This window comes from Felis catus, chromosome C1 (assembly GCF_018350175.1).
Source record: "Felis catus isolate Fca126 chromosome C1, F.catus_Fca126_mat1.0, whole genome shotgun sequence".
In the NCBI taxonomy this organism is placed as follows: Eukaryota; Metazoa; Chordata; class Mammalia; order Carnivora; family Felidae; genus Felis; species Felis catus.
The window spans coordinates 191,009,016-191,022,607 of NC_058375.1; the positions used below are offsets into that span (position 1 = coordinate 191,009,016).

At 38.4% G+C, this 13,592-nt stretch overlaps 1 protein-coding gene across 4 annotated transcripts in view; it reads left to right on the top strand.

Annotated features, from left to right (window-relative positions):
- Positions 1 to 13,592, top strand: part of PARD3B (par-3 family cell polarity regulator beta) — a 1,015,202-nt gene that overhangs the window by 815,408 nt on the left and 186,202 nt on the right. The gene's annotated exons all lie outside the window — the stretch shown is intronic.

The window sequence follows — 13,592 nt, forward strand, 5'->3', positions numbered from 1 at the left end:
CTTGTCACTCACTTATTAGTAACAGTAGTCCTTGTACTTAGTCCTGACTAGTTCTTGTACTTATTTTAATACTCTAGTAACGTGTACTAAGAAAATCATACTTATACATCGTCCTTTCTAGCACAGAGCAGGCTGAATACCTACTGTTAACCTTTGACTTCTGTCTTGTAGTCTATTCCCATTGATAAAAGCTAACTTTATCAATAGCGAGGAAAGAAGCCCTATTTGGTCCTTTCTCATGTGAAAGTGGTTGATAAGCTGACTTCCAGGGTCAGCATGCAGGTAAAAGGAAATCAAGTGCTTTATACTGTTGCTGACTATTCACCTGACAGAGCTACCCCCAAAACTGGAATGATGAATTCTCCATCATAGTCCAAGATTCAGTAATCCTGTAACATAAAATGTAATGCAGGCTAAGATTTTAATGTGTTATATTGGCAAAGACATCGATGTGGTGCGTCCACATCATAGATCTTTGCTGCTCCCCTGACTTCACTTACTGAGACACCATATCCTTGCCTCGTCTTCAGGAAACGGAGCTGTTTGCTAGAATTCAGACTTCACATTTTTTTGTAGCTCAATACTTGCTCGGGGTTGGGAGGGTTTACTCTTAGTAGCAAGGGAAATGTGTGCCAGCTAGAAAATTGATAACCCATAAAATTAGGTGGGTTGTCTTTAAGCAAGAGTTCATTTCCTTTCTGGTTTTGCCTTTAGGAAGCAGGTGCCTGAGGGAGTTTCGTTCTTAAAAGCAGGGCTGTAAATTCACCTCAGCTGGCTATATAGGCTTCAGGTCCAATTTTCTTAAAATATGTTTGGTCAAAACATTGAAAGAACTCTACTATTAGCCTCCACTTAGGCCAATTCCCACACATGAACACATAAAACACATCTGATATGGGTTTCCTAGAGACAACGTTGTCTCAATCTTGTGTGAGGGGAAGAAGTTGGAGGAGTTGCTTTTATAGTTGGGTGCTGTAGAGTTAATGACCGAGGGCATTTCAACCGCGCAGGAGCTGAGGGCCGCAGAGGGTGGTGGTGGTGGCTGAACATTTGGCATTGCTCCCAAACCTTGAGTCCCATTTCTTGGCTCTCCATCATCCATAAGAAACCAATTCACAACCCTTAAAGAACTCAGTGAGTGTATTACTCTTTGTGACATGGCCATTGAAAAAAAAATAGAATAAAATAAGAAACAGTGTATGAAAGTTCACAAAGTTGTCTTTTTTTCTAATGCCTTTGCAATTTGTTACCTTAAGATGATTCGAGCTGCCCTATTGCTTATTTGGTTCATCCTAGCTGTCATAGATACAATAGCTTTTCATTAACATATCCCTTCTTCGAAGGATTTAAAGCACTTAAATAAAATATATATTGTGCAGTGCTGGAGCCAGCTTGTATCAGCTTGTGATTTTTAAACTTTCAGGAATTTTGTGAGCTCGTCATTAAGCCATTAGTAGTTTGAAATTGTTCATGGTGGGAGTATTTACACCACAGAAATTGGCAAATGCAATAAGTTGGGTTTGCTTTCTCAAAGAGCCAGTTAATCAGCGTACCCCTGAGGGTTTATACCAACTCTATTTAGTGTATAACCAGGAAGAAATTGTCCAAAGTGGAGCATAAATTTAAAAATATTCATCCAAATCAAACCATATGACTTCTTCTAGCTGTGTTTCTCAAAGTGTAGTTCGTAGACCACTTGATGAAAATGAATCACGTGGGGAGCGTGTTAAAGATGTTTGAGTCCCATACCAGATTTACAGAATCAGAATCTTTGGAGTTAGAGCTCAGGCATCTGTATTTGAGAGGTAAGCTCAGTGTGATTCTTCAGCATTCTAAAGTCTGAGAACCACTAACTTGAAGGGACAGGATTTGGTTGGAACATTAAACTATCCTTATCCTATGAGAAAGGATGTGCAGAGGTTGTTTGTTTTTTTTTCCCCCAAGAGGACTGAATAAGCCAGTCTAAAAGTATTGTCATCTTTTCTTATGGGTCCTCTTTGAAGCATTCTACCTTACTGGCATATTTTTTTGGCAACAAAAGAAAAACACTCACCAGTGCTCACTCACCCAAGAGAATATGGATTGCTTACCCCCAGTACCACCCACGCACACAAAACTTACAAAAATTGCATGAAGAAAATTATGGAGGCATAAAAAAGCGTTAAGAAAACTAATATGATCATGCCTAATTCTACAACCACTATTAATATTTTGTGATCTTTTTTCCTATGTATGTATTTTCTTTTAAACTTGATATCTATGCTGCATATATAATATCCCACTTTTTCCACAGCATTATATTGTGAGCATTTCCCCATGTCATTAATGTGTTGAAACTATGCCATTTTGATGCCTCTCTAATAGTCTGTGAGAGCAGTATACCATAACTTATTTATCTTCTATTGTCAAACATTTAGTCTGTTTCCATTTTTCTCTCTTCCAAATCATACTTTGATGAGCATGCAGATACAAAAGTCCTTATAGATGACCTCTTAAATGATATAATTCCTGTTTAATTTCCTTGTAACTATTTTACCCAATGATTAATTTAATGTCAACTCTAAATTTTAGGATTATATTATCCCTCTTCACTCTCCTCATTATTTTTCTTATGATTTCCGTATCTCATTTCAACATATCCACATATTTAATTCCTGATAAGGAATTATTTTGGTGCTATATATGAATAGCCCATTCATAATTATAGCTATGAAAAGGTTAAAAAAAAAAAGCCATAACAGGTGGACTCCAATTATAAGATTACATTGGAGGAATGCAGAATCCAGAACAGTGGTTCTCAGTTAAGGAGGGACACTGTTACTCCTAGTGAAACATTTGGCTGTATATGGAGACATTTTTAATTGTTACGGCTTCTAGGGAGGGAGGGGCATGATAAGGGGGTTGCTACAGCCAGGTGCTGGGTAGAGACCGGGAATGCAGCCAGACGTTCTACAATGCTCAAGGCAGCCCTGCTCCCTAACAATAAGTTATCTGCCTCAAACTGTCAATCGTGTGTAGGCTGACAACCCTGTTCTAACCTCTGGACTTTACAAGTAAGGGCACTCTCCTGGACATTAGAATTTCCTTGTCTCATGTTTTCCTGTGGCTAACACAGGGAAATGTACACCACATGACATAACCCTAGAAGGATTAGTAGCTATTTGAGGAATTGTACCCAAAGATCGCTAATGAGTATTTCCATCAATATAAACTTGCAAGACAAAGTTTTTCTTCAAAATTCATTTTTTAACTCTGGCCCGCTGAGCATTGGCATCAATGCTGTGATCAGATTGTGAATGCCAAGAAGCTGCAGGGGTTGATAATGTATATTGAGGACACAATCGTCTGGAACAATGGACTGAATCAAACATTAAAAAAAAACTTAATTGGAGTAAGTGTAAAGTCTCGATTTTAGGCCCCAAAACAAACTGTACAAACACATGTGGAAGGTTTGACTTAATACCAAATATATGAAAGAAATTGCCTGATGGTTTTAGTTGAGGGCAAGTTTAGCATGAGTCAACATGAGGATATGCCTGCCAAAAACTTAATCCAGTCCTAGGCTGCATTACTGGAAGTTCATGTGCAAAATGAAGGAAGAAACAATAATTCTTGTTCTACACTACTCAGATCACACTTGGAATATCCCATTGCCTCTCTCACACACAGAATAACAGCAACTAAATCATATCTTTTGAAACATGGTGAAGGACTGGGGAATACATAGCCTGCAGAGATAAGACTTAGTTGATTTCACAGGATCAAAGAACTTTCACATAAAAGAGGAATTAAATGTATCTTATAGCATCCATTCTATCCTCTCTTTCTCTCTGCTTATTCATCCATTCATTTATTTTCTTGAGGATACTAATGGATAATCATCATTTCAAGAGAGGTAGTCTTGAGTTTAATAGAAGGGAAAACATCCTAACAATTCGAGTGTCACATGAGACAGTAAGTTTGTTGACACTGAAAATGTCTAATAAGCTGATGATTACGATGAGAAAGGATTAGTGCATCAGGCAAGTATTGGACTGTATCAGAGTTTTATAAACTTCAGTCATTGATATAGTACTTTCATTATCCTTTTTATATTCATATATTCAAGTAGGTAAAATATATAGATGCAAAACTACGTAAGTTAATATATCTACATTAAGCCACATAGTGTCTGAAATCATATTGTGTATCATTAATGCTGCATTCGTCCTTAGGTGATTTCTATGGATTTACCCAGATCATAGGGTCTGAGAAATAAATACATAAATATATCCAAGTATAGAAACATTTGCTTTGAATTTCCTAGAGCAGCCTTTCTTGAGCTTGCCATAGCATTGGTTCAAGGCAGTGTTTGCACTATTCTTACCTGAGCGGATAAGCCCAAATTTCTTGCTCAAAGTTGTGTGTGAGGATTTTCTTAGTGTCGTATCTGACTTCCTGAGCTAAGAACAGGTCCTCTCCTGATACAAGTCAAACAGTCCATTGCAGTGAAGCCCTGTTTTACATAAACTCATCATTTTGTTCATGCTTCGGTGAGATTGGCCGTAATAAAACATAAGTTCAAAATACCGGTATCCGTTGCTGGAAGGATGAATCCAATATTATATCCAATGATTATTTCCCCTAGAATTTTTTAATCAAGCTAAATTAAATTAACATTTTCCAAACATTCTGATTATGTGGTGAGCCGAAAGCAAGAGATTGTCTTCACAAACCAGTAAACATATTTTTGATGTTTCATTCTAAGACGTTAACTTACGTCTGTAACCTTCTCCAAAGTGTGAAATGAACCAGGCTCGTGGACCTACAAAGTACCTAACTACATGCGTGTTGCACTTGTATTGTTAATACCTTCTCAAAAGTCAGGTGGAGTTTGGTTAAGGAAAAATATGTCCCCCTCATTTATTTAGGATTATCGTACTGGGGGGAAAGTCTCCATTGACACCAAAAGGCTGTCTTCAATTAAAGTCCCATATTACTGACCCTGAAATGAAATTTCACTAAATGAAATCTCTTCCTGAAGGGGGGCACAGTTTAACAACATATGGGTTTGTGCTGTAAGATCTTCTCTTACTCTTATACCATGTCAGGGTTTCCTTTGCAAGGGAGCTCATTTACTGTGTTAATGAAACATTGTTTTTGCAGATCTTATTAGAATCTTAGCAGGATAAATGAGGAGATGAGGGGCAAAGAGGCAGCTCCCCCAGCTTCAGGGTTGAGAAGCATGAAAACATATGGCCCTTGTTTTCAACAACCGGCCTGAACGGAATGCCTAAGTGAGAGTGAAGCTAAGATTTAGGAAAGCTGATCAGTTTCAGCGGCTGAATTCAGGGCTCTTAGTTTTCTTTCCTTTAGGAAGCCTTCCAAGAGCTCCAGAGGCTTCTCTTTTGCTTTATCAACTGAGCTGCTTGTGGCCTATTCCCTTAGTTTAAATCAATACATGTGTTTTTGATATTTGGCAAACCAAGATTTAATTATGCAGCTGCAAGTTCCCCACATAAACGAAATTCATCTTAGAGAAATAAAAACATTCAGAAACCATTTATAGTTTCAGAATACAAGTGGGTGAAAATCTATTCCCAACCTCTCAGCATTTTATTTAATTATGGGAGATTTTTATGTTACTGGAAATTGAAATGAAAACCAGAATAAGGCCAGAGTGTATCCAATATTTGTTCATACTGAAAAGTGAGGATGCTTGCTGTATTCTAAGAAGGCCAAGGAAAGTATATTCTGAAATAATATTTTAGCTGTAGCCTGCATAAATGTGGCACTCCGAAATACATAGAGCGACAAATAGAATTGATAGGATTGTGTCATTATTGTATCCTAAAAAGAGTGCGTATTTTGTTAAAGAATCAGAGGGTTGTTTTCTTTAATTTGCCAAGAGACTCTCTATAATTAATTATTTACTGAACTTAAACTTTGGCACTATTTAAACTGTTGAAAACACCCATGTTTTGGCATGATTACATACAAATGATTAATTCAGCATGGTTTCACTCCTCACTGAATATCCCTGTCTTTTGCAGTAGAATTTGCTAGGTCCTGTGGTGTGGGCAAAATAAAATGTTGGAATGGTTCCCGGTCTTAATAGTCCCAATTTATTATTACCACTGAACCCTCGTCAGATCATGGACTGGATTAGATCCCAGTTTTTCAAAATGCCCCAATTTATGGCTCCCTTAGAATCCTGATAAAAATGTGTATTTGAATAAGGCTTTGGTTGGCTAAAAGAGATCCAGTTAATTACTTTTAGATTCTTATTAGATCATCACTGCATGGAAGTTAAGAAAAATATGACTAGATGGTGTTCCCCAGGACAAGGTCAGGGTCTCATTTTAGGCTGACAGAAAGAAGCTGTCAGATTTTTGTTTTTCATAGCACTAACCATCATGGTGAATGAAAAGATATTTGCCGTATCCCAGTAATTACTGTTGATGCTTGTGTTAGGGTAAGAATTGCCTTTTTTCCTAGAATAAGAGTTAAAAGCAGAGGAGATGGGGCAGAGAGAGGGAAGACACCCCTACCACACCTCATTCAGAGTTCATCTTCCAAGATTTACCTTTTACTTTGAGGGGCGAAAGAGTGAGACACAGGGGAAAGGCAGGTGTCTTTAATCTCCGTACATTTATTTGCTCTTTGTAACATTTGTCTTCTCAGAATGCTTGTGGTCACCAGCAAAATTTGGCCCATTACTATATTCCAATAGACGAGATAGGAACACCTACATCCTGATGCCATGCCAGCATTTTTTATGAGCCAAAATCCTTTTATGGAATTAGAATCAATGTTAGAAGTGCTGTATTAGCAACTACTTGTCAGCTGAGCCGGATTAATACGTAAAATGAATCACTTGACTGGCATCCTTTCCAATAGTCATTTAGACAAACTTCTAAGATTAAAGTACACCAGCTCTTTTAAAAAGTGTTTTAAAAGGATACTCCTATATTCAAACACCCTGAAGTGATGTATTATATTATTGCATTCAATTGTGGTGCTGTTGAAATACATTCAGACAAGGAATTATACTAAACTACCCACAGTGATCTCATAGAAATGTTTAGAATGCCTAATCTGATAAACACTTGGGAAGAAGCTCTAAATTCTGTTGATCTGGATATTTGGCTTTAGTATACACATAAAAACATATTCAACATAATAAACAAACTTTGATACTTCACTGGATTTATGCCAATCAGAGATACAGATGTATTTGTTTCCGTGGAGGTTGTGTAGAGTGGAGGTAGAACTTGAGGAGAGAGAGCTTTTTTTTTTCTTTTATTTTTGAGGGTGAGGGAGAGGGGGTGCAGAGAGAGAGGGAGAGAGAGAGAGAGAGAGAGAGAATCTCAAGCAGGCTCCCACCCCCAGTGCAGAGTCTGAAGCAGGGCTCAATTCCATGACCCTGGGATCATAGATTCCATGAGCCTGGGATCATAGCGTGAGCAGAAATCAACACCCAGGAGTCCCTGGGGAGAGCATTTCCCGCAGAAGGTTTGTTGACTGTGACTGGGTGGAAGGCCATTGGGTGGCTAGAACTTAGGAATGAGGGTTAAGTTTCCATTGTATTAGTTGTTTTCATGGGGGCTTTGCATTACCCACTTTGAGGATGTATTCCTAAAGTCCCTCTTCTTATCATCATGAAATGACATGAAAGTAATAATACTTGAAGACCTCGGTTTTATGCATGTTGTCTGAATAAAATCCTTTTCAACTGCTCAGTTTTGTTTTGTTTTTCAAAGAAAAAAAATGAATGAATAAATAAAAGTTAAGTGAATCCAGAATATTTACTGTGGACCAGTCTGGTGCTGGACAGTATACAAGTAAAGTTAATTCTCTAAAAGTGCTCTGAAAAACGTGAACAAATTAAACTCAAATCAAATAGCATTTTCCATAATTTCTAAGGTATCTCGTCTTTATTTCGTATTTGGACATATGCTATGTTGTATCCTGCTTTGGAAAGCATCCATGACAATACATCCGCTCTGGAGCCCAGGATTAGTCATTGTTCACGTAGGCTGGTAAATTGTGCAAGTAGAAAAGATACTCCACCTATTATCTTCCAGAATCTGCTTCCCCCTCCCCCCTCACATTCTTTAGGTAGATATCCTAAACTCGGCCTGTGATTTGCAAACACCAAACTTTAAAAATGCTTTTCCAGGGCATCTGGGTGGCTCAGTCGGTTAAGCATCTCACTTCGGTTCAGGTCATGATCTCACAGATCATGAGTTTGAGCCCTGCATCGGGCTCTGTGCTGACAACTCAGAGCCTGGAGCCTGCTTCGGATTCTATGTCCCACTCCCCCCACCTTTCTCTCTGACCCTCCTCTGCTCATGCTCTCTCTCTTTGTCAAAAATAAAAAACATTAATATATATTAACATTAATATATATATGCTATTCCAAATTTCCTGGGAAGATTGTGTGCTCTGATTTGTTTGTTCGTTTGTTTGTAACAAAGGTTTTCAACTGGCAGTGATTTTTCCCCCCCAGGGGCATTTGATAATATCTAAAGTCATTTTTAGTTGTGCCCTAGCAGGGAGGTGCCACTGCAATCTGGTAGGTAGAAAACAAGGATGTTTCTCACCATCCTACAATACACAGGACAGTCCCCTACAATAAAGAATTATTCAGCCCCAAATGTCAGCTGTGCCCAAGTTGAGAAATCCTGTTTTAGATAAACAGATAATTAAACCCTGTTTTAGATAAACAGATAATTAAACCCTGTTTTAGATAAACAGATAATTAGATAACATGGATGTATAGATATAAATCTGCTATGGATACTCGGTATATCTGTGGTTGGGCCTGAGGATGTGTATCTTAAAACCATTTCTCAAGTGATTGTTGTTTATAGCCATGTTGGAGACCAACTGGCCTAGGTGATAGCCCAGGGGAGGTATGTGGCCAAGTGGAAAGATTAGAAGACCCAGGACTGAGCCAACCTGGGTCAAAGTCCTGACTGAATGAACACGCTCTCAAGCTACTTAACTACTTTAAGCCTCTGTGTTCTGATCTGTTAAATGAGAACTCTGTCTCTCAGACTTTTGTAAAAAGCAATATTTACAAAGCAAGTACCCGGTTCACTGTAGGTGCTCAGGGTCAGCTCTGAGGATTCGAGACCCCAGATAATCCATTCAGTAATCTTTGGGGGCCCAGAGCACTCAGACACACCATCTGTGAAAGTAGCTGAATTGGATACTGCCATGATGAAGAAGGCCAACTTGAATTCAGACTTTGCCCAGCTGGGCCTCAGGCCAGATACTTCCATTCAAGAAGCTTCTCCTCATTTCTTATTGATCACTGGTTGGAAGTTGCTCCTCAAGCCTAGTAAGCTTGGCATGAGATAGCTGCACAGGAGCGAGAGAGTGCTGGCTGCAGCCGGGGCTTGGCAGCCATAGAAACGAATTCAGGGCGGAGGGGCACAAATAGCTCGAGTAGCTGCCGGCCCCTCCAAGTCCACAAGGCCTGTGACAAGAGAACACTTGTAACCGCAGTCATTAAATTTGCAAAATCCTCACATTTGCATTCCTGTTACATGTATTGCATTGAGGGGTGGGGCATAACTCTTGTCTGCTAATATTTAGCATCCAGTCTAGAGTGGAAGCAGAACAAATGTGTCCGTTGCTTCCCCGTCCACTCTCGCCCACCTGCCTGCCCTTGCTCTGTAATTTAATTACTTAATGACTTCACAGTGCATGTGAATTGACTTTGGATTGATGTCCAAAGGAATCTGACCCCTTTCCCAGGCTCAAACTCCTGCCTCATTCTGCTTTGTGCCCTTTGTTTGATTTTAGTATTGAGAATTAAAGAGGTTGAAGTGGTTTCGGCTATGGCACAAAAGTTTGCTTTTCCAAGAGGTCACTTGAAAAGAACATTTTTTTTTTAATAACAGTAATAACAATTGGCTGTTTAGAATAGAAACAGTAAGTATTCATGTTTTTGGAGGAACTTAAACAAATAATATTTTGTGAAATCTTGGTATCTTGAAGCAGAGATTGTTAAATGTGACAGGATGGAGAAAGTGGATTCATAATAATAGCTTTGATCGTTCCTCTCTCCAGAATTTTCAATGGCCCTCTATTGCCTACTACATACAGTCCAAACTCGTTGGCTGATATCTGACGATAGCCTAGCTTTCCAGTCATACTTTGTAGTCCTGGTCCAGATGGCCCACATACTCCACCACTCTAGAATGCTCACTCTTTTTGAGATGACCATAGCCCTTTCCCATCTCTGTGTCATTCCTAATATGGCTTCCCTGGTCCTTATTTGTCTACCGTCCCCCCCCCCCCACCTCAGTTGGTCCAAATCAATGGAAAGTCAGTGAAACCTCACTTCTTTCATTACACCTTCCCAAACTACCTGGGTTGGAAGAAAAGTTTTCCACTAGATAACCTGGATTAAGTAACTTATTTGCCAATCTTTAGTTTTGTTGACTGCAAAATGGCTGTATAACCATTGTAGCATCATAAGAGTGTTGTGAAGAATCAACAAGACGCTGAAGCGAAGCATTCAGAGTAGTGCCAGGCACAGAGACATTCAATAAATGGTGAACCTGCCATTTTTCTCAGAGACGGTGTTTAGTTGAAAGAGAATGAGTATTAATATCAAATAGCAGTGGATTCAAAGTCTGATTCTTTTCTGTACTAGCTGTGTGACTGTGCATATTTTGCCAAACCTTTTGAACCTCAGCTTTCTCATTTGGAAAACTTTGTTTAAAAAGGGGAAATAATGTCTAGTTTCAGAGCGCCTGTGAAATTTACATATGACGAAATACTTAAAACATCTAGAGCAGTACTTGGCACATGGTAGACACCCATTGTTCTTATTGTTGTTCCTTTGCTGCACTGAATTGTAGATGTTTGTGATTACAAACATGCCCTCTCTCCCTTACTAGCTTGTGATTTCCTTGAGTCAAGGACCACATCATAACCATTTTTCTATTTCTCCCGGCATCTAATAAATTATGTTTCACAGAGTAGGCACTCAATAAGCAATTGTTGAATAATGGATGAATGAATGAATGAGCTGTACTGATTTTAATTTTATTTTTCAAGTGAATAATTGCTAGAATGGAACCAACAGGCAGGATAGGCTAAATCAATGGCCAACAAAGCTATATAGTTAGAAAAATAAGACTTTCCCCTGAGCTATGAAATGGCGTCAAGGAGCATGAGGTCATTTGTAACTGGCAGTAGAACAGTGGAAATGGATCACTGAGGCATAGTGGCCAGCCCATCAGGACTATCAACACCTGTTTCCACATCACTGAACCAGGTCCTGAGAGACAAGCGAGTAAGGGAAAGTGAATGAAATCCATCCATTCCACAAACAAATGAAAATGCTATGGACCTAGAGAGTTTGGGGTTTTTTTTTTAATTGGGCTTCTGTCCCCATCCTCTTCCAGTGGCTTCAATTCAACCAGTCGAAAATATTTTTAAGTACCATTCATTTCAGCCTTCGGAAATGAAAGATTTGCCTTTCATTCATTCAAACACCAAATTGGAGTGTGTAGATGAGAGACACTGTCCTTGGCTTATTCTCCATCAAAGGAGGATCTTTTCTGTGCTGCATGTGGAGCCGATTCAATCAGGATTCACGGTGCAGATTATATTTCAGGGGCAAGCATAAAAAACTGTAATGGAAATAGAGGTTCATGAAAAATGACAACATCCATTTGTAATATACCAGATGCCATAGAGCTGCTCTCTCAGGGAGGCAGTATTACTAAAATCCTAGTCCATAATTAGGAGTCCACATTGCCATTAAATTAGTGTCTTTATCTTACAAGATAATTCCTTATTATATACTCTCCTGCAATTTCGTGGGGTTTTTTTTCCTTGTCTAGATCCTAACTCTCATGAGGCATAGATTGCAACTTCTCCTTGTTTTATTTCCTACATCTCAGTAGAGAGAAGATGTTTAGTGAAATCGTGAGTTGACTTAAAAGTGTAAAATAATATCAGGTTTACGGGGTGCCTGGGTGGCTCAGTCGGTTGGGCAACTGACTTCCACTCAGGGCACGATCTCGAGGTCCGTGAGTTCGAGCCCCACATTGGGCTCTGTGCTGACAGCTCAGAGCCTGGAGCCTGTTTCCGATTCTGTGTCTCCCTCTCTCTCTGACCTTCCCCCATTCATGCTCTGTCTCTCTCTGTCTCTAAAATGAATAATTGTTAAAAAAAAATAATATCAGGTGTAAAATAAGTTACTTATGTAATTTTAAAAATTGATAAACTCATAATAATCCGTGGGAAAATAATTAGTAAATACGTATTAAAATATCTTGCCTAAAATTCTTGCCTGCTTTTGAAAGTATAGTGCTCTGTTTAAAAATTACCCTGATTATAGGCGCGCCTGTGTGGCTCAGTCATTTGAGTATCTGACTCTTGATTTCAGCTCAGGTCATGACCACAGGGTCGTGGGATCAAGTCCTGCATTAGGTTCTACACTGAGCATGGAACCTGCTTAATATTTTCTCTCTCTCTCTCTCTCTCTCTCTCTCTCTCTCTCTGTCTCTCTCTCTGTCTTTTTCTCTCTCCCTCTGCCCCTCTCCCCTGCTTGTACTCTCTCTCTCTAAAAATAAAACAAAAAAATTTTAATTACACTGATTATAATAATAAGCACCAGATTTAAAAAGTAAAGAACAAAAGTGTAGATAAGGAGTTGCTTGGACAAATCATTTTTTTAAATAATAGTGAACTCTATTATTGACAGTATCAACAGCTAATTAAAAATTCTATTAGTGAAGATGTAAAAGATGGCACATTTCCAATTCAGATAGACACTAAGGACACAGACATAATTGATATTTGTTCAATAATCCTAAAATGTTTCACAGTCTCTAATAGAAGCTATGATGGCCAGAGAAAGTTTCAAGTGCTAAAAAACATAGATTCCAGGCACTTAAAAATATCTTCAGATCAAATAATATGTCTTTGCAAAAAAAAAAAAAAGTATGAGGTTTTAGCTGAATGAGCATCAAAGGATATTTTAGTGAATTGACTTTGTTTAAGAAAAAAGAAATCACCGAATCAGGGAAACATATAGTGTAATTCGTATGTTTTTAATCTGGTTATAGTGGATGTAATAAGAAAGTCAAAAGAGGATAATTTACCACTTGGACTTTTAAACTTCAGAGCTGCATTTTGTAACACTCACATAAATGAATACGTATTTTTAAAAATGCTGCAATAACCATTAAATATTCCAGTTTGGAAAAACAAGATCCCAGTTTTAACAAGATGCTTCAGTAACATAGTTGGCTGCTTTTGACATCATTAAAGCCAAACTGAATATGTTCCTTTTTTGTACACAGCAGATTAAAAACTAGATGTAATTCTTCTAGTTTTTAACAGTTACTGTTTTTAGCAGTCACTGAGGAAGCCTAATTCTTTTCACCAGCAAACAAAAATTCTGTGCCAACAAAACTGACATTATGCTAAAATATTCCCTACCTCAAATATGTATATTACTTAAGATAAAAATGGGTGCTTAATATCAATGACCAATTTATTATCATCAAATGAAAAATATTCTGAGGAAATAAACACTCTACTGGAGCTAGTCATGCAACCCTCATTGATCAATCCGA